Genomic DNA, 19,247 nt, shown 5'->3' on the forward strand with positions numbered 1-19,247 from the left:
AGAGTACTGAACCCCGGTACCCGTGCGTATTCGCGCAGGCAAGTGGTGTTGGGCAGGCTGAAACAATCTAGAATAGATTTGTGCTTGCTAGCGTCAGGTTTGGTTACGGTTTTAAATAACTGTAAATATGAGTTTTGCACTTGGAGTGATCATGCCTCTCTGAGAGTGGCTCTAGGGGAGGGCAGGGTGCAGAGGAATGGGGGCTTGTGGTGCTTTAATTCAAGCCTCTTAGAGGATGGATTTTTTAGAGCAAAAATGGAGTCTTTTCTCTCTGCTCTATGTGATCAAAGTGAGTTTGTGGTTGACATCATTGAGTGGTGGGAGCGCACTAAGTTAAAAATCAAGAAGCGCTGCATCGCATTGAGCAGAGAGAAAAGACAAAGAGAGAAAAGAGAGGAGGATGAGCTGAGGGACCGCCTGAAAAAGGAGCTTGAGTTGGTTGAGGCTGGGTGTGGACATCCGTTGGAGACGTATCTTGTGCGGAGGGAGCAGTTGAGACAGCTGGATGAGAGAAAATGCGGGGGTGCAATGATCCGCAGCAAAGCGCAGCATATGTTGAAAGGTGAGCGCTGTACTGCATTTTTTCTGGGTTTGGAAAAGAGGAAACAGACCAAAACATATATTTCTGAAATAAAGGACTCGGAGGGTAACACACATACTGATTCAGTGGATATTTTACAAACCGTGCAAGATTTCTATTCCAATTTGTTTAGTAGGCAAAAGATATCACAGATAAAGTTAAATCAAGTACTTGGGAAAATTAGCTGCTCCCTCAGTCACGAGGATGCGGCTTTGTGTGATGAAAACATCCAGCTGGAAGAAGTGAAAGAGGCAATCTTAGCCCTGAATACATCAAGGAGCCCAGGTTCGGACGGTCTCTAAGCTGAATTCTATCAGCATTTCAGTTACCTGCTTGCCCCTGTCCTCTGCAGACTGTTTTTGGCCATACAGGAGGAGGGCAGGTGCGCAGAGTCCTTCATGAGGGGAGTGATCACTCTAGTGTATAAAAATAAAGGGGAAAAATCTGACCTAGCAAACTATAGACCAATTAGCCTGCTCAACACTGACTATAAGATCCTGACTAAGGTACTGGGTTTTAGGCTCAAAGGAGTGATCGGCTCGATAATTGGGCCTACCCAGACTTACAGTATTCCTGGGAGGGATATTGCTGACTGCATCCTGTCAAAGACAAAGTTGTCTTTTGAAAATCTAATGATGACAGGGGGCATATACCTCAGTGTTGACTTGGAGAAGGCATTTGACAGGGTCAGTCATGAGTTTCTCTTTGGATGTCTGGGGGTTTTTGGGTTCGGCCCAATTTTTCGAGAATGGGTGAAGTTGTTGTACAGCCGGGCTACTAGTGTCGTGAAATGTAACGGCCTCTTAACAGATCCTTTCCCCCTAGAGAGATCAGTAAGGCAGGGATGTCCGCTGTCTGCTATGCTATATGCAATTGTAGCAGAGCCTCTTGCACAATCCATTATAACCGATCCGCTTATCAAGGGGATAACATCTCCCAAAGGTAATGAGTTCAAAATAGCTCAGTATGCGGATGATATAAGTATTATGGTTAAGGATGGTGAGAGTTTACAACAGGTGCTAAAGCACCTTGAAGCATATGAGCAGGCGGCGGGAGCGCGAGTTAATAGGGAGAAATCCAGCCTTATTTGTGGGCCCGGGTCTGCTCTAGGGGATGTGGGTCTGAATTTTAAAAGGGGTGAGACTGAGGTCAAGCTACTTGGGATATATATTTGTCCTCAGCCGCTGGTCAGCGTCCGCAAAACCTGGGAGGAGAGGCTCGCGTGGTGTAGGTCCAGGCTTGGGCTGTGGAAGATGAGAGGTCTTGGGCTGAAGGGAAGAGTGGTCATTATAAACTCCATAATAGTGCCGGGGCTGGTCTATGCCATGCAGGTCTGTCACCTGCCGGGCGATGTACTGTCCGGGCTGTGCAGCGCTATCAGTGGTTTCTTGTGGAAAGGCAAGGCCTTCACTATTGCTCACAAGACACTAGTTGGGCCATACGCAAAAGGGGGTTTGAATCTCTGTGATTTGAAAACCAAATTAATATCTTTAAGACTGAAACTTTTTAAAAAATGGCTATATGATAAGACAGATTATATTTGGAAGGACTACTTGGATGCAGAGATAAGGAGGAGGGGTGCGTGTGGGGAGTACAATTTATGCAGCAGTGCGCTGGCACGGCCTGTGGCAGATGCAGACCCACTTTTCCAGGAGGCCGCTGAGGCGTGGGTTCAGGTCTTGCCACATCTAGAGTGCAAATTGATTTCGAAAGTAGATGTACTTAAGCAACCAATCTTTGGTAACCCGCGTCTCGGTGGCCGGGAGAGATTCCTGGTTAGCCGGGGGGCCTTAAATGGGGTGTTTCACCAAATTGGGGATGTTCTGGACCAGACAGGGGCCTTAAACCCTCTGGAAGTCCTTAAAAAAGTAAGACGGACAGGTGTGAACATCAGATGGGCCAAGGTGTTACATTTCTGTACAGATATCTGTCAGAGAATGCCACTGGAATGGAGGGAGAAGTTGCAGGAAGCAGATGGTGAGCTGGTGGGGGATGGCAGAATTGATTTTTCACTCTCCTGTGATCTCAAAAATAGGGATTTCAAAGATTTACAGTCAAAATTTTGGTACAAGGTTCTAATTGACAAGATATTCAAACAGCCCACAGCAAACTCCTCATGGTCGCATGTGTTCCCTACCCGACCCACTTCTACAATCTGGACTAATATGCATGATAAATGGCTCCCCCCTGCGATAGCTAATACAAATTTCAGACTGCGTCACAGGAGAGTGCTTGTCTCTGTCGTCCTACACCAGATCAGTAAGCACACATATGTGAGAACATGTGCGGTCTGCGGGATGGAGGATGAGGATTTTAATCACTTGTTGTTGTGCTGTGCGGTCACACAAAAATTCAGGAATTGGGTAAAAAGTTTATTAAGAAATAAGTGTAAGGTGACTGGTTTGGAAGGTGAGGCATGGGATTGGGTGTGGTGTTTTGGGTTAGACAAGGGACATACAAAAATAAATGTGGGGTTGGTGAATTTCTTGTTGAGTGTAGCTCGTCATGTTGTGTATATAGCCAGGAATTATGCATTGTATGAAGGGAAAAAGATGAAGAGGGTGTTGATTTTTCAAAATATGGTGTCACATTATTTGAGTATTCTGTTTTCGGTTGATAATGAGGGGTTTCTCATTAAATGGGGGGTAAAAAATGATTTATGTGTGTTAGATGGGGAGGGTAGATTGCACTTTGATTTTGGGTGAATTTTATTGACCTATTATTGTATATGTATTTGTATGTATGTATGTGTGTGTGTGTATATATATATATATATATATATATATAAATATATATATATATATGGGTATGTGTATGTGTATATGAATGTATATGTGTATAATGTATGTGTGTGTGTGTTTGTATATATGTTTGTATGTATATATGTATATATATAGATATGGATGTATATAGAGAGGTATATGTGTGTAAAAGTATGGGTGTATATATATAGATCTATATATATATATATAGATATATAGATCTATATATATATAGATATATATAGATAGATAGATATATGACAGGTTTACAATGTGTGGTTATGGTTATCCCCCTATATTTATAAATATATGTATTTACATTAGAGAAATAGATCTTGCTTTAAGTTGTTTAATTTAGTTGAAAGGCCTATGGATGTAATGTTTTGTTTACTTATCTCTGTATATACCTAATTTCTTTTTGTAAAGTGTATTTTTGATAATAAAAAGATTAAAAAAAAAAAAAAAAAGAAGCGCCCGATCTCGGCCGATCTCGGCAGAAAATAGGGCCGGGCCTTGTTAGTACTTGGTAGGAAGACCGCCTGGGAATACCACGTGCTGTAAGCTTCTTTGCTTGGGTTTACGGGCAGCACAAGCTGGTGTTACTGCCTATTTATTCATAGAAATTGTTCTATATTTTCATCCAATTTTGTTCTTTCATTGCTGTTTTGCTACTTTATTGGTTTGTCAACCATCGTGCTTCTTTACTACTAGACCAGTACCGTTTTAGTACTTTGCCACATTTATCTTCTTCTTAGCGAGTGTCATGCTTTCCACTTCTCCAGCTGTTGCAATGATATTTCCATGCTGAACTGAGTTGTTCTGGCTCAAATATGAAGGCAAACCCACTTTCCTTTCAGTATTTTGCTGCATTTGGCAGAAACAGGCATATTTGCTCATTCGGCCTGAAAATGCTTTTAAGCGCATAAAAACTTACACTCTTGATTTCTGGCTAAATAAAAGCTGTTGCAATGATATTTCCATGCTGAACTGAGTTGTTCTGGGTCAAATATGAAGGCAAACCCACTTTCCTTTCAGTATTTTGCTGCATTTGGCTGAAACAAGCATATTTGCCATTCGGCCTGAAAGTGCTTTTAAGCGCATAAAAACTTACACTCTTGATTTCTGGCTAAATAAAAGCTGTAGCAATGATATTTCCATGCTGAACTGAGTTGTTCTGGGTCAAAAATGAAGGCAAACCCACTTTCCTTTCAGTGTTTTGCTGCAATTGGCAGAAATCAGCTCATTCGGCCTGAAAATGCTTTTAAGCACATAAAAGCTTACACTCTTGATTTCTGGCTAAATAGAAGCTGTTGCAATGATATTTCCATGCTGAACTGAGTTGTTCTGGGTCAAATATGAAGGCAAACCCACTTTCCTTTCAGTATTTTGCTGCATTTGGCAGTAACAAGCATATTTGCCATTCGGCCTGAAAGTGCTTTTAAGCGCATAAAAACTTACACTCTTGATTTCTGGCTAAATAAAAGCTGTAGCAATGATATTTCCATGCTGAACTGAGTTGTTCTGGGTCAAAAATGAAGGCAAACCCACTTTCCTTTCAGTATTTTGCTGCATTTGGCAGAAACAAGCATATTTGCTATTCGGCCTGAAAGTGCTTTTAAGCGCATAAAAACTTACACTCTTGATTTCTGGCTAAATAAAAGCTGTAGCAATGATATTTCCATGCTGAACTGAGTTGTTCTGGGTCAAAAATGAAGGCAAACCCACTTTCCTTTCAGTGTTTTGCTGCAATTGGCAGAAATCAGCTCATTCGGCCTGAAAATACTTTTAAGCGCATAAACACTTCCACTCTTGATTTCTGGCTAAATAAAAGCTGTTGCAATGATATTTCCATGCTGAACTGAGTTGTTCTGGGTCAAATATGAAGGCAAACCCACTTTCCTTTCAGTATTTTGCTGCATTTGGCAGAAACAAGCATATTTGCCATTCGGCCTGAAAGTGCTTTTAAGCGCATAAAAACTTACACTCTTGATTTCTGGCTAAATAAAAGCTGTAGCAATGATATTTCCATGCTGAACTGAGTTGTTCTGGGTCAAAAATGAAGGCAAACCCACTTTCCTTTGAGTATTTTGCTGCAATTGCCAGAAGTCAGCTCATTCGGCCTGAAAATGCTTTTAAGCGCATAAAAACTTACACTCTTGATTTCTGGCTAAATAAAAGCTGTAGCAATGATATTTCCATGCTGAACTGAGTTGTTCTGGGTCAAATATTAAGACAAACCCACTTTCCTTTCAGTATTTTGTGTCACGTTTAGGTTAAGGGATGGACCCAAGAGAAGAGACAGAGCGAGGGTTTGCAAAATAAGGGGCTTTTATTGAAAGAGATGTAAAAGATGAACAGGACCAGCACACGAAAGGAGTTAACTTGAAAACAAGAGGGGAACCGAATTACCAGAAATAAACACAGCTCGGGCTCAGGGGACAAGTTAGAGAAAGAAGAAGAAAGAACTAACAGAGGCTACTGGGTAAATCAGGCACAGATAAACGTTAAACCACAAGAGCACATTAATACAAGGACTAAAGGCAGGCAGTCACAAACAAACTCAACATAAGGCACCGGCAAACCTAAACATGAAAGAAACCCGGATAAAACAAGCGGAGAAAAACTATGGACTAGACCAAAATACTGACTTAAACAAAAGGCAAAACCTCAGACCAAAACCACACAGGAAACACAGAGTCCAGGATACCAAAGTCCAAGATGGAGGAGTCCAGATTTCCCAAGAGTTCGAGGAACGTAAGTTTCAGGCTTTACAAAAAGTCCAGAGTCTACTGTGGAGTTGGTGAGGGTATTAATGACAACAATGATGCCCGCGATGAAGACAGTGACCACGATAGCAGAGACCACATTAACAATGACGAGGATCTGGCAGGGGAGTGAAGGGAAGACTGAATTTAAATAGAGGGTGGAACAGGTGCAAACAATGAGGGACAACGAGGGCAAAGCTGGGGAAAAGAACCAAGGACAGGAAGTAAGGAGAAGGGGCCACAAAATAAAAGTCCAGGGACAGGAAGTGCAACAAGATCCTGACATTTTGCTGCAATTGGCAGAAACAAGCATATTTGCTAATTAGGCCTGAATTTGCTTTTAAGCGCATAAAAACTTACACTCTTGACTTCTGGCTAAATAAAAGCTGTAGCAATGATATTTCCATGCTGAACTGAGTTGTTCTGGGTCAAATATGAAGGCAAACCCACTTTCCTTTGAGTATTTTGCTGCATTTGGCAGAAACAATCATATTTGCTCATTCGGCCTGAAAATGCTTTTAAGCGCATAAAAACTTACACTCTTGATTTCTGGCTAAATAAAAGCTGTTGCAATGATATTTCCATGATGAACTGAGTTGTTCTGTGTCAAATATGAAGGCAAACCCACTTTCCTTTCAGTATTTTCCTGCAATTGGCAGAAATCAGCTCATTCGGCCTGACAATGCTTTTAAGCGCATAAAAACTTACACTCTTGAGTTCTGGCTAAATAAAAGCTGTAGCAATGATATTTCCATGCTGAACTAAGTTGTTCTGGGTCAAAAATAAAGGCAAACCCACTTTCCTTTCAGTATTTTGCTGCATTTGGCAGAAACAAGCATATTTGCTAATTAGGCCTGAATTTGCTTTTAAGCGCATAAAAACTTACACTCTTGATTTCTGGCTAAATAAAAGCTGTAGCAATGATATTTCCATGCTGAACTGAGTTGTTCTGGGTCAAATATGAAGACAAACCCACTTTCCTTTCAGTATTTTGCTGCATTTGGCAGAAACAAGCATATTTGCTCATTAGGCCTGAAAATGCTTTTAAGCGCATAAAAACGTACACTCTTGATTTTTGAATAAATAAAAGCTGTTGCATGATATTTCTATGCTGAACTGAGTTGTTCTGGGTCAAATATGAAGGCAAACCCACTTTCCTTTCAGTATTTTGCTGCAATTGGCAGAAATCAGCTCATTCGGCCTGAAAATGCTTTTAAGCGCATAAAAACGTACACTCTTGATTTCTGGCTAAATAAAAGCTGTTGCAATGATATTTCCATGCTGAACTGAGTTGTTCTGGGTCAAATATGAAGGCAAACCAACTTTCCTTTCAGTATTTTGCTGCAATTGGCAGAAATCAGCTCATTCGGCCTGAAAATGCTTTTAAGCGCATAAAAACGTACACTCTTGATTTCTGTCTAAATAAAAGCTGTTGCAATCATATTTCCATGCTGAACTGAGTTGTTCTGGGTCAAAAATGAAGGCAAACCCACTTTCCTTTTAGTATTTTTCTGCATTTGGTTGAAACAATCATATTTGCTCATTCGGCCTGAAAATGCTTTTAAGCGCATAAAAACTTACACTCTTGATTTCTGGCTAAATAAAAGCTGTTGCAATGATATTTCCATGATGAACTGAGTTGTTCTGTGTCAAATATAAAGCCAAACCCACTTTCCTTTCAGTATTTTGCTGCATTTGGCAGAAACAAGCTCATTCGGCCTGAAAATGCTTTTAAGCACATAAAAACTTACACTTTTGATTTCTGGCTAAATAAAAGCTGTAGCAATGATATTTCCATGCTGAACTGAGTTGTTCTGGGTCAAATATGAAGGCAAACCCACTTTCCTTTCAGTATTTTGCTGCATTTGGCAGAAACAAGCATATTTGCTCATTCGGCCTGAAAATGCTTTTAAGCGCATAAAAACTTACACTCTTGATTTCTGGCTAAATAAAAGCTGTTGCAATAATATTTCCATGCTGAACTGAGTTGTTCTGGGTCAAATATTAAGGCAAACCCACTTTCCTTTCAGTATTTTGCTGCAATTGGCAGAAATCAGCTCATTCGGCCTGACAATGCTTTTAAGCGCATAAAAACGTACACTCTTGATTTCTGGCTAAATAAAAGCTGTTGCTATGATATTGCGATGCTGAACTGAGTTGTTCTGGGTCAAATATGAAGGCAAACCCACTTTCCTTTCAGTATTTTGCTGCATTTGGCAGAAACAAGCATATTTGCTCATTCGGCCTGAAAATGCTTTTAAGCGCATAAAAACTTACACTCTTGATTTCTGGCTAAATAAAAGCTGTTGCAATGATATTTCCATGCTGAACTGAGTTGTTCTGGGTCAAATATTAAGGCAAACCCACTTTCCTTTCAGTATTTTGCTGCAATTGGCAGAAATCAGCTCATTTGGCCTGAAAATGCTTTTAAGCGCATAAAAACGTACACTCTTGATTTCTGGCTAAATAAAAGCTGTTGCAATGATATTTCCATGCTGAACTAAGTTGTTCTGGCTCAAATATGAAGACAAAGCCACTTTCCTTTCAGTATTTTGCTGCATTTGGCAGAAACAAGCATATTTGCCATTCGGCCTGAAAATGCTTTTAAGCGCATAAAAACTTACACTCTTGATTTCTGGCTAAATAAAAGCTGTAGCAATGATATTTCCATGCTGAACTGAGTTGTTCTGGGTCAAAAATAAAGGCAAACCCACTTTCCTTTCAGTATTTTGCTGCATTTGGCAGAAACAAGCATATTTGCTAATTAGGCCTGAATTTGCTTTTAAGCGCATAAAAACTTACACTCTTGATTTCTGGCTAAATAAAAGCTGTAGCAATGATATTTCCATGCTGAACTGAGTTGTTCTGGGTCAAATATGAAGGCAAACCCACTTTCCTTTCAGTATTTTGCTGCATTTGGCAGAAACAAGCATATTTGCTAATTAGGCCTGAATTTGCTTTTAAGCGCATAAAAACTTACACTCTTGATTTCTGGCTAAATAAAAGCTGTAGCAATGATATTTCCATGCTGAACTGAGTTGTTCTGGGTCAAAAATGAAGGCAAACCCACTTTACTTTCAGTACTTTCCTGCAATTGGCAGAAATCAGCTCATTCGGCCTGAAACTGCTTTTAAGCGCATTAAACTTACACTCTTGATTTCTGGCTAAATAAAAGCTGTTGCAATGATATTTCCATGCTGAACTGAGTTGTTCTGGGTCAAATATGAAGGCAAACCCACTTTCCTTTGAGTATTTTGCTGCAATTGGCAGAAGTCAGCTCATTCGGCCTGAAAATGCTTTTAAGCGCATAAAAACGTACACTCTTGATTTCTGGCTAAATAAAAGCTGTTGCAATGATATTTCCATGCTGAACTGAGTTGTTCTGGGTCAAATATTAAGGCAAACCCACTTTCCTTTCAGTATTTTGCTGCAATTGGCAGAAATCAGCTCATTCGGCCTGAAAATGCTTTTAAGCGCATAAAAACGTACACTCTTGATTTCTGGCTAAATAAAAGCTGTTGCAATGATATTTCCATGCTGAACTGAGTTGTTCTGGGTCAAAAATGAAGGCAAACCCACTTTCCTTTTAGTATTTTTCTGCATTTGGAAGAAACAATCATATTTGCTCATTCGGCCTGAAAATGCTTTTAAGCGCATAAAAACTTACACTCTTGATTTCTGGCTAAATAAAAGCTGTTGCAATGATATTTCCATGCTGAACTGAGTTGTTCTGGGTCAAATATGAAGGCAAACCCACTTTCCTTTCAGTATTTTGCTGCAATTGGCAGAAATCAGCTCATTCGGCCTGAAAATGCTTTTAAGCGCATAAAAACTTACACTCTTGATTTCTGGCTAAATAAAAGCTGTTGCAATGATATTTCCATGCTGAACTCAGTTGTTCTGGGTCAAATATGAAGGGAAACCCACTTTCCTTTCAGTATTTTGCTGCATTTGGCAGAAACAAGCATATTTGCTCATTCGGCCTGAAAATGCTTTTAAGCGCATAAAATTTTACACTCTTGATTTCTGAATAAATATAAGCTGTTGCATGATATTTCCATGCTGAACTGAGTTGTTCTGGGTCAAATATGAAGGCAAACCCACTTTCCTTTGAGTGTTTTGCTGCAATTGGCAGAAATCAGCTCATTCAGCCTGAAAATGCTTTTAAGCACATAAAAGCTTACACTCTTGATTTCTGGCTAAATATAAACTGTTGCAATGATATTTCCATGCTGAACTGAGTTTTTCTGGGTCAAATATGAAGGCAAACCCACTTTCCTTTTAGTATTTTGCTGCATTTGGCAGAAACAAGCATATTTGCACATTCGGCCTGAAAATGCTTTTAAGCGCATAAACACTTACACTCTTGATTTCTGGCTAAATAAAAGCTGTAGCAATGATATTTCCATGATGAACTGAGTTGTTCTGGGTCAAATATGAAGGCAAACCCACTTTCCTTTCAGTATTTTGCTGCATTTAGCAGAAACAAGCATATTTGCTCATTCGGCCTGAAAATGCTTTTAAGCGCATAAAAACGTACACTCTTGATTTCTGAATAAATAAAAGCTGTTGCATGATATTTCCATGCTGAACTGAGTTGTTCTGGGTCAAACATGAAGGCAAACCCACTTTCCTTTTAGTATTTTGCTGCAATTGGCAGAAATCAGCTCATTCGGCCTGAAAATGCTTTTAAGCGCATAAAAACTTACACTCTTGATTTCTGGCTAAATAAAAGCTGTTGCAATGATATTTCCATGATGAACTGAGTTGTTCTGTGTCAAATATGAAGGCAAACCCACTTTCCTTTCAGTATTTTCCTGCAATTGGCAGAAATCAGCTCATTCGGCCTGAAAATGCTTTTAAGCGCATAAAAACTTACACTCTTGAGTTCTGGCTAAATAAAAGCTGTAGCAATGATATTTCCATGCTGAACTAAGTTGTTCTGGCTCAAATATGAAGACAAAGCCACTTTCCTTTCAGTATTTTGCTGCATTTGGCAGAAACAAGCATATTTGCCATTCGGCCTGAAAATGCTTTTAAGCGCATAAAAACTTACACTCTTGATTTCTGGCTAAATAAAAGCTGTAGCAATGATATTTCCATGCTGAACTGAGTTGTTCTGGGTCAAAAATAAAGGCAAACCCACTTTCCTTTCAGTATTTTGCTGCATTTGGCAGAAACAAGCATATTTGCTAATTAGGCCTGAATTTGCTTTTAAGCGCATAAAAACTTACACTCTTGATTTCTGGCTAAATAAAAGCTGTTGCATGATATTTCTATGCTGAACTGAGTTGTTCTGGGTCAAATATGAAGGCAAACCCACTTTCCTTTCAGTATTTTGCTGCAATTGGCAGAAATCAGCTCATTCGGCCTGAAAATGCTTTTAAGCGCATAAAAACGTACACTCTTGATTTCTGGCTAAATAAAAGCTGTTGCAATGATATTTCCATGCTGAACTGAGTTGTTCTGGGTCAAATATGAAGGCAAACCCACTTTCCTTTTAGTATTTTGCTGCATTTGGCAGAAACAAGCATATTTGCACATTCGGCCTGAAAATGCTTTTAAGCGCATAAACACTTACACTCTTGATTTCTGGCTAAATAAAAGCTGTAGCAATGATATTTCCATGATGAACTGAGTTGTTCTGGGTCAAATATGAAGGCAAACCCACTTTCCTTTCAGTATTTTGCTGCATTTGGCAGAAACAAGCATATTTGCTCATTCGGCCTGAAAATGCTTTTAAGCGCATAAAAACTTACACTCTTGATTTCTGAATAAATAAAAGCTGTTGCATGATATTTCCATGCTGAACTGAGTTGTTCTGGGTCAAACATGAAGGCAAACCCACTTTCCTTTTAGTATTTTGCTGCAATTGGCAGAAATCAGCTCATTCGGCCTGAAAATGCTTTTAAGCGCATAAAAACTTACACTCTTGATTTCTGGCTAAATAAAAGCTGTTGCAATGATATTTCCATGATGAACTGAGTTGTTCTGTGTCAAATATGAAGGCAAACCCACTTTCCTTTCAGTATTTTCCTGCAATTGGCAGAAATCAGCTCATTCGGCCTGAAAATGCTTTTAAGCGCATAAAAACTTACACTCTTGAGTTCTGGCTAAATAAAAGCTGTAGCAATGATATTTCCATGCTGAACTAAGTTGTTCTGGCTCAAATATGAAGACAAAGCCACTTTCCTTTCAGTATTTTGCTGCATTTGGCAGAAACAAGCATATTTGCCATTCGGCCTGAAAATGCTTTTAAGCGCATAAAAACTTACACTCTTGATTTCTGGCTAAATAAAAGCTGTAGCAATGATATTTCCATGCTGAACTGAGTTGTTCTGGGTCAAAAATAAAGGCAAACCCACTTTCCTTTCAGTATTTTGCTGCATTTGGCAGAAACAAGCATATTTGCTAATTAGGCCTGAATTTGCTTTTAAGCGCATAAAAACTTACACTCTTGATTTCTGGCTAAATAAAAGCTGTTGCATGATATTTCTATGCTGAACTGAGTTGTTATGGGTCAAATATGAAGGCAAACCCACTTTCCTTTCAGTATTTTGCTGCAATTGGCAGAAATCAGCTCATTCGGCCTGAAAATGCTTTTAAGCGCATAAAAACGTACACTCTTGATTTCTGGCTAAATAAAAGCTGTTGCAATGATATTTCCATGCTGAACTGAGTTGTTCTGGGTCAAATATGAAGGCAAACCCACTTTCCTTTTAGTATTTTGCTGCATTTGGCAGAAACAAGCATATTTGCACATTCGGCCTGAAAATGCTTTTAAGCGCATAAACACTTACACTCTTGATTTCTGGCTAAATAAAAGCTGTTGCATGATATTTCTATGCTGAACTGAGTTGTTATGGGTCAAATATGAAGGCAAACCCACTTTCCTTTCAGTATTTTGCTGCAATTGGCAGAAATCAGCTCATTCGGCCTGAAAATGCTTTTAAGCGCATAAAAACGTACACTCTTGATTTCTGGCTAAATAAAAGCTGTTGCAATGATATTTCCATGCTGAACTGAGTTGTTCTGGGTCAAATATGAAGGCAAACCCACTTTCCTTTCAGTATTTTGCTGCAATTGGCAGAAATCAGCTCATTCGGCCTGAAAATGCTTTTAAGCGCATAAAAACGTACACTCTTGATTTCTGGCTAAATAAAAGCTGTTGCATGATATTTCCATGCTGAACTGAGTTGTTCTGGGTCAAATATGAAGGCAAACCCACTTTCCTTTGAGTGTTTTGCTGCAATTGGCAGAAATCAGCTCATTCGGCCTGAAAATGCTTTTAAGCGCATAAAAACTTACACTCTTGATTTCTGGCTAAATAAAAGCTGTTGCAATGATATTTCCATGATGAACTGAGTTGTTCTGTGTCAAATATGAAGGCAAACCCACTTTCCTTTCAGTATTTTCCTGCAATTGGCAGAAATCAGCTCATTCGGCCTGAAAATGCTTTTAAGCGCATAAAAACTTACACTCTTGAGTTCTGGCTAAATAAAAGCTGTAGCAATGATATTTCCATGCTGAACTAAGTTGTTCTGGCTCAAATATGAAGACAAAGCCACTTTCCTTTCAGTATTTTGCTGCATTTGGCAGAAACAAGCATATTTGCCATTCGGCCTGAAAATGCTTTTAAGCGCATAAAAACTTACACTCTTGATTTCTGGCTAAATAAAAGCTGTAGCAATGATATTTCCATGCTGAACTGAGTTGTTCTGGGTCAAAAATAAAGGCAAACCCACTTTCCTTTCAGTATTTTGCTGCATTTGGCAGAAACAAGCATATTTGCTAATTAGGCCTGAATTTGCTTTTAAGCGCATAAAAACTTACACTCTTGATTTCTGGCTAAATAAAAGCTGTTGCATGATATTTCTATGCTGAACTGAGTTGTTCTGGGTCAAATATGAAGGCAAACCCACTTTCCTTTCAGTATTTTGCTGCAATTGGCAGAAATCAGCTCATTCGGCCTGAAAATGCTTTTAAGCGCATAAAAACGTACACTCTTGATTTCTGGCTAAATAAAAGCTGTTGCAATGATATTTCCATGCTGAACTGAGTTGTTCTGGGTCAAATATGAAGGCAAACCCACTTTCCTTTTAGTATTTTGCTGCATTTGGCAGAAACAAGCATATTTGCACATTCGGCCTGAAAATGCTTTTAAGCGCATAAACACTTACACTCTTGATTTCTGGCTAAATAAAAGCTGTAGCAATGATATTTCCATGATGAACTGAGTTGTTCTGGGTCAAATATGAAGGCAAACCCACTTTCCTTTCAGTATTTTGCTGCATTTGGCAGAAACAAGCATATTTGCTCATTCGGCCTGAAAATGCTTTTAAGCGCATAAAAACTTACACTCTTGATTTCTGAATAAATAAAAGCTGTTGCATGATATTTCCATGCTGAACTGAGTTGTTCTGGGTCAAACATGAAGGCAAACCCACTTTCCTTTTAGTATTTTGCTGCAATTGGCAGAAATCAGCTCATTCGGCCTGAAAATGCTTTTAAGCGCATAAAAACTTACACTCTTGATTTCTGGCTAAATAAAAGCTGTTGCAATGATATTTCCATGATGAACTGAGTTGTTCTGTGTCAAATATGAAGGCAAACCCACTTTCCTTTCAGTATTTTCCTGCAATTGGCAGAAATCAGCTCATTCGGCCTGAAAATGCTTTTAAGCGCATAAAAACTTACACTCTTGAGTTCTGGCTAAATAAAAGCTGTAGCAATGATATTTCCATGCTGAACTAAGTTGTTCTGGCTCAAATATGAAGACAAAGCCACTTTCCTTTCAGTATTTTGCTGCATTTGGCAGAAACAAGCATATTTGCCATTCGGCCTGAAAATGCTTTTAAGCGCATAAAAACTTACACTCTTGATTTCTGGCTAAATAAAAGCTGTAGCAATGATATTTCCATGCTGAACTGAGTTGTTCTGGGTCAAAAATAAAGGCAAACCCACTTTCCTTTCAGTATTTTGCTGCATTTGGCAGAAACAAGCATATTTGCTAATTAGGCCTGAATTTGCTTTTAAGCGCATAAAAACTTACACTCTTGATTTCTGGCTAAATAAAAGCTGTTGCATGATATTTCTATGCTGAACTGAGTTGTTATGGGTCAAATATGAAGGCAAACCCACTTTCCTTTCAGTATTTTGCTGCAATTGGCAGAAATCAGCTCATTCGGCCTGAAAATGCTTTTAAGCGCATAAAAACGTACACTCTTGATTTCTGGCTAAATAAAAGCTGTTGCAATGATATTTCCATGCTGAACTGAGTTGTTCTGGGTCAAATATGAAGGCAAACCCACTTTCCTTTTAGTATTTTGCTGCATTTGGCAGAAACAAGCATATTTGCACATTCGGCCTGAAAATGCTTTTAAGCGCATAAACACTTACACTCTTGATTTCTGGCTAAATAAAAGCTGTAGCAATGATATTTCCATGATGAACTGAGTTGTTCTGGGTCAAATATGAAGGCAAACCCACTTTCCTTTCAGTATTTTGCTGCATTTGGCAGAAACAAGCATATTTGCTAATTAGGCCTGAATTTGCTTTTAAGCGCATAAAAACTTACACTCTTGATTTCTGGCTAAATAAAAGCTGTTGCATGATATTTCTATGCTGAACTGAGTTGTTATGGGTCAAATATGAAGGCAAACCCACTTTCCTTTCAGTATTTTGCTGCAATTGGCAGAAATCAGCTCATTCGGCCTGAAAATGCTTTTAAGCGCATAAAAACGTACACTCTTGATTTCTGGCTAAATAAAAGCTGTTGCAATGATATTTCCATGCTGAACTGAGTTGTTCTGGGTCAAATATGAAGGCAAACCCACTTTCCTTTCAGTATTTTGCTGCAATTGGCAGAAATCAGCTCATTCGGCCTGAAAATGCTTTTAAGCGCATAAAAACGTACACTCTTGATTTCTGGCTAAATAAAAGCTGTTGCATGATATTTCCATGCTGAACTGAGTTGTTCTGGGTCAAATATGAAGGCAAACCCACTTTCCTTTGAGTGTTTTGCTGCAATTGGCAGAAATCAGCTCATTCGGCCTGAAAATGCTTTTAAGCGCATAAAAACTTACACTCTTGATTTCTGGCTAAATAAAAGCTGTTGCAATGATATTTCCATGATGAACTGAGTTGTTCTGTGTCAAATATGAAGGCAAACCCACTTTCCTTTCAGTATTTTCCTGCAATTGGCAGAAATCAGCTCATTCGGCCTGAAAATGCTTTTAAGCGCATAAAAACTTACACTCTTGAGTTCTGGCTAAATAAAAGCTGTAGCAATGATATTTCCATGCTGAACTAAGTTGTTCTGGCTCAAATATGAAGACAAAGCCACTTTCCTTTCAGTATTTTGCTGCATTTGGCAGAAACAAGCATATTTGCCATTCGGCCTGAAAATGCTTTTAAGCGCATAAAAACTTACACTCTTGATTTCTGGCTAAATAAAAGCTGTAGCAATGATATTTCCATGCTGAACTGAGTTGTTCTGGGTCAAAAATAAAGGCAAACCCACTTTCCTTTCAGTATTTTGCTGCATTTGGCAGAAACAAGCATATTTGCTAATTAGGCCTGAATTTGCTTTTAAGCGCATAAAAACTTACACTCTTGATTTCTGGCTAAATAAAAGCTGTTGCAATGATATTTCCATGATGAACTGAGTTGTTCTGGCTCAAATATGAAGGCAAACCCACTTTCCTTTCAGTATTTTGCTGCATTTGGCAGAAACAAGCATATTTGCTCATTCGGCCTGAAAATGCTTTTAAGCGCATAAAAACTTACACTTTTGATTTCTGGCTAAATAAAAGCTGTAGCAATGATATTTCCATGCTGAACTGAGTTGTTCTGGCTCAAATATGAAGGCAAACCCACTTTCCTTTCAGTATTTTGCTGCATTTGGCAGAAACAATCATATTAGCTCATTCGGCCTGAAAATGCTTTTAAGCGCATAAAAACTTACACTCTTGATTTCTGGCTAAATAAAAGCTGTAGCAATGATATTTCCATGCTGAACTGAGTTGTTCTGGGTCAAAAATAAAGGCAAACCCACTTTCCTTTCAGTATTTTGCTGCATTTGGCAGAAACAAGCATATTTGCTAATTAGGCCTGAATTTGCTTTTAAGCGCATAAAAACTTACACTCTTGATTTCTGGCTAAATAAAAGCTGTAGCAATGATATTTCCATGCTGAACTGAGTTGTTCTGGGTCAAATATGAAGGCAAACCCACTTTCTTTTGAGTGTTTTGCTGCAATTGGCAGAAATCAGCTCATTCGGCCCGAAAATGCTTTTAAGCGCATAAAAACTTACACTCTTGATTTCTGGCTAAATAGAAGCTGTTGCAATGATATTTCCATGCTGAACTGAGTTGTTCTGGGTCAAATATGAAGGCAAACCCACTTTCCTTTGAGTGTTTTGCTGCAATTGGCAGAAATCAGCTCATTCGGCCCGAAAATGCTTTTAAGCGCATAAAAACGTACACTCTTGATTTCTGGCTAAATAAAAGCTGTTGCAATGATATTTCCATGCTGAACTGAGTTGTTCTGGGTCAAATATGAAGGCAAACCCACTTTCCTTTTAGTATTTTGCTGCATTTGGCAGAAACAAGCATATTTGCACATTCGGCCTGAAAATGCTTTTAAGCGCATAAACACTTACACTCTTGATTTCTGGCTAAATAAAAGCTGTAGCAATGATATTTCCATGATGAACTGAGTTGTTCTGGGTCAAACATGAAGGCAAACCCACTTTCCTTTTAGTATTTTGCTGCAATTGGCAGAAATCAGCTCATTCGGCCTGAAAATGCTTTTAAGCGCATAAAAACTTACACTCTTGATTTCTGGCTAAATAAAAGCTGTTGCAATGATATTTCCATGATGAACTGAGTTGTTCTGTGTCAAATATGAAGGCAAACCCACTTTCCTTTCAGTATTTTCCTGCAATTGGCAGAAATCAGCTCATTCGGCCTGAAAATGCTTTTAAGCGCATAAAAACTTACACTCTTGAGTTCTGGCTAAATAAAAGCTGTAGCAATGATATTTCCATGCTGAACTAAGTTGTTCTGGCTCAAATATGAAGACAAAGCCACTTTCCTTTCAGTATTTTGCTGCATTTGGCAGAAACAAGCATATTTGCCATTCGGCCTGAAAATGCTTTTAAGCGCATAAAAACTTACACTCTTGATTTCTGGCTAAAAAAAAGCTGTAGCAATGATATTTCCATGCTGAACTGAGTTGTTCTGGGTCAAAAATAAAGGCAAACCCACTTTCCTTTCAGTATTTTGCTGCATTTGGCAGAAACAAGCATATTTGCTAATTAGGCCTGAATTTGCTTTTAAGCGCATAAAAACTTACACTCTTGATTTCTGGCTAAATAAAAGCTGTTGCATGATATTTCTATGCTGAACTGAGTTGTTATGGGTCAAATATGAAGGCAAACCCACTTTCCTTTCAGTATTTTGCTGCAATTGGCAGAAATCAGCTCATTCGGCCTGAAAATGCTTTTAAGCGCATAAAAACGTACACTCTTGATTTCTGGCTAAATAAAAGCTGTTGCAATGATATTTCCATGCTGAACTGAGTTGTTCTGGGTCAAATATGAAGGCAAACCCACTTTCCTTTTAGTATTTTGCTGCATTTGGCAGAAACAAGCATATTTGCACATTCGGCCTGAAAATGCTTTTAAGCGCATAAACACTTACACTCTTGATTTCTGGCTAAATAAAAGCTGTAGCAATGATATTTCCATGATGAACTGAGTTGTTCTGGGTCAAATATGAAGGCAAACCCACTTTCCTTTCAGTATTTTGCTGCATTTGGCAGAAACAAGCATATTTGCTAATTAGGCCTGAATTTGCTTTTAAGCGCATAAAAACTTACACTCTTGATTTCTGGCTAAATAAAAGCTGTTGCATGATATTTCTATGCTGAACTGAGTTGTTATGGGTCAAATATGAAGGCAAACCCACTTTCCTTTCAGTATTTTGCTGCAATTGGCAGAAATCAGCTCATTCGGCCTGAAAATGCTTTTAAGCGCATAAAAACGTACACTCTTGATTTCTGGCTAAATAAAAGCTGTTGCAATGATATTTCCATGCTGAACTGAGTTGTTCTGGGTCAAATATGAAGGCAAACCCA

This window comes from Channa argus, unplaced genomic scaffold (genome assembly GCF_033026475.1).
Source record: "Channa argus isolate prfri unplaced genomic scaffold, Channa argus male v1.0 Contig052, whole genome shotgun sequence".
Classification (NCBI taxonomy): Eukaryota; Metazoa; Chordata; class Actinopteri; order Anabantiformes; family Channidae; genus Channa; species Channa argus.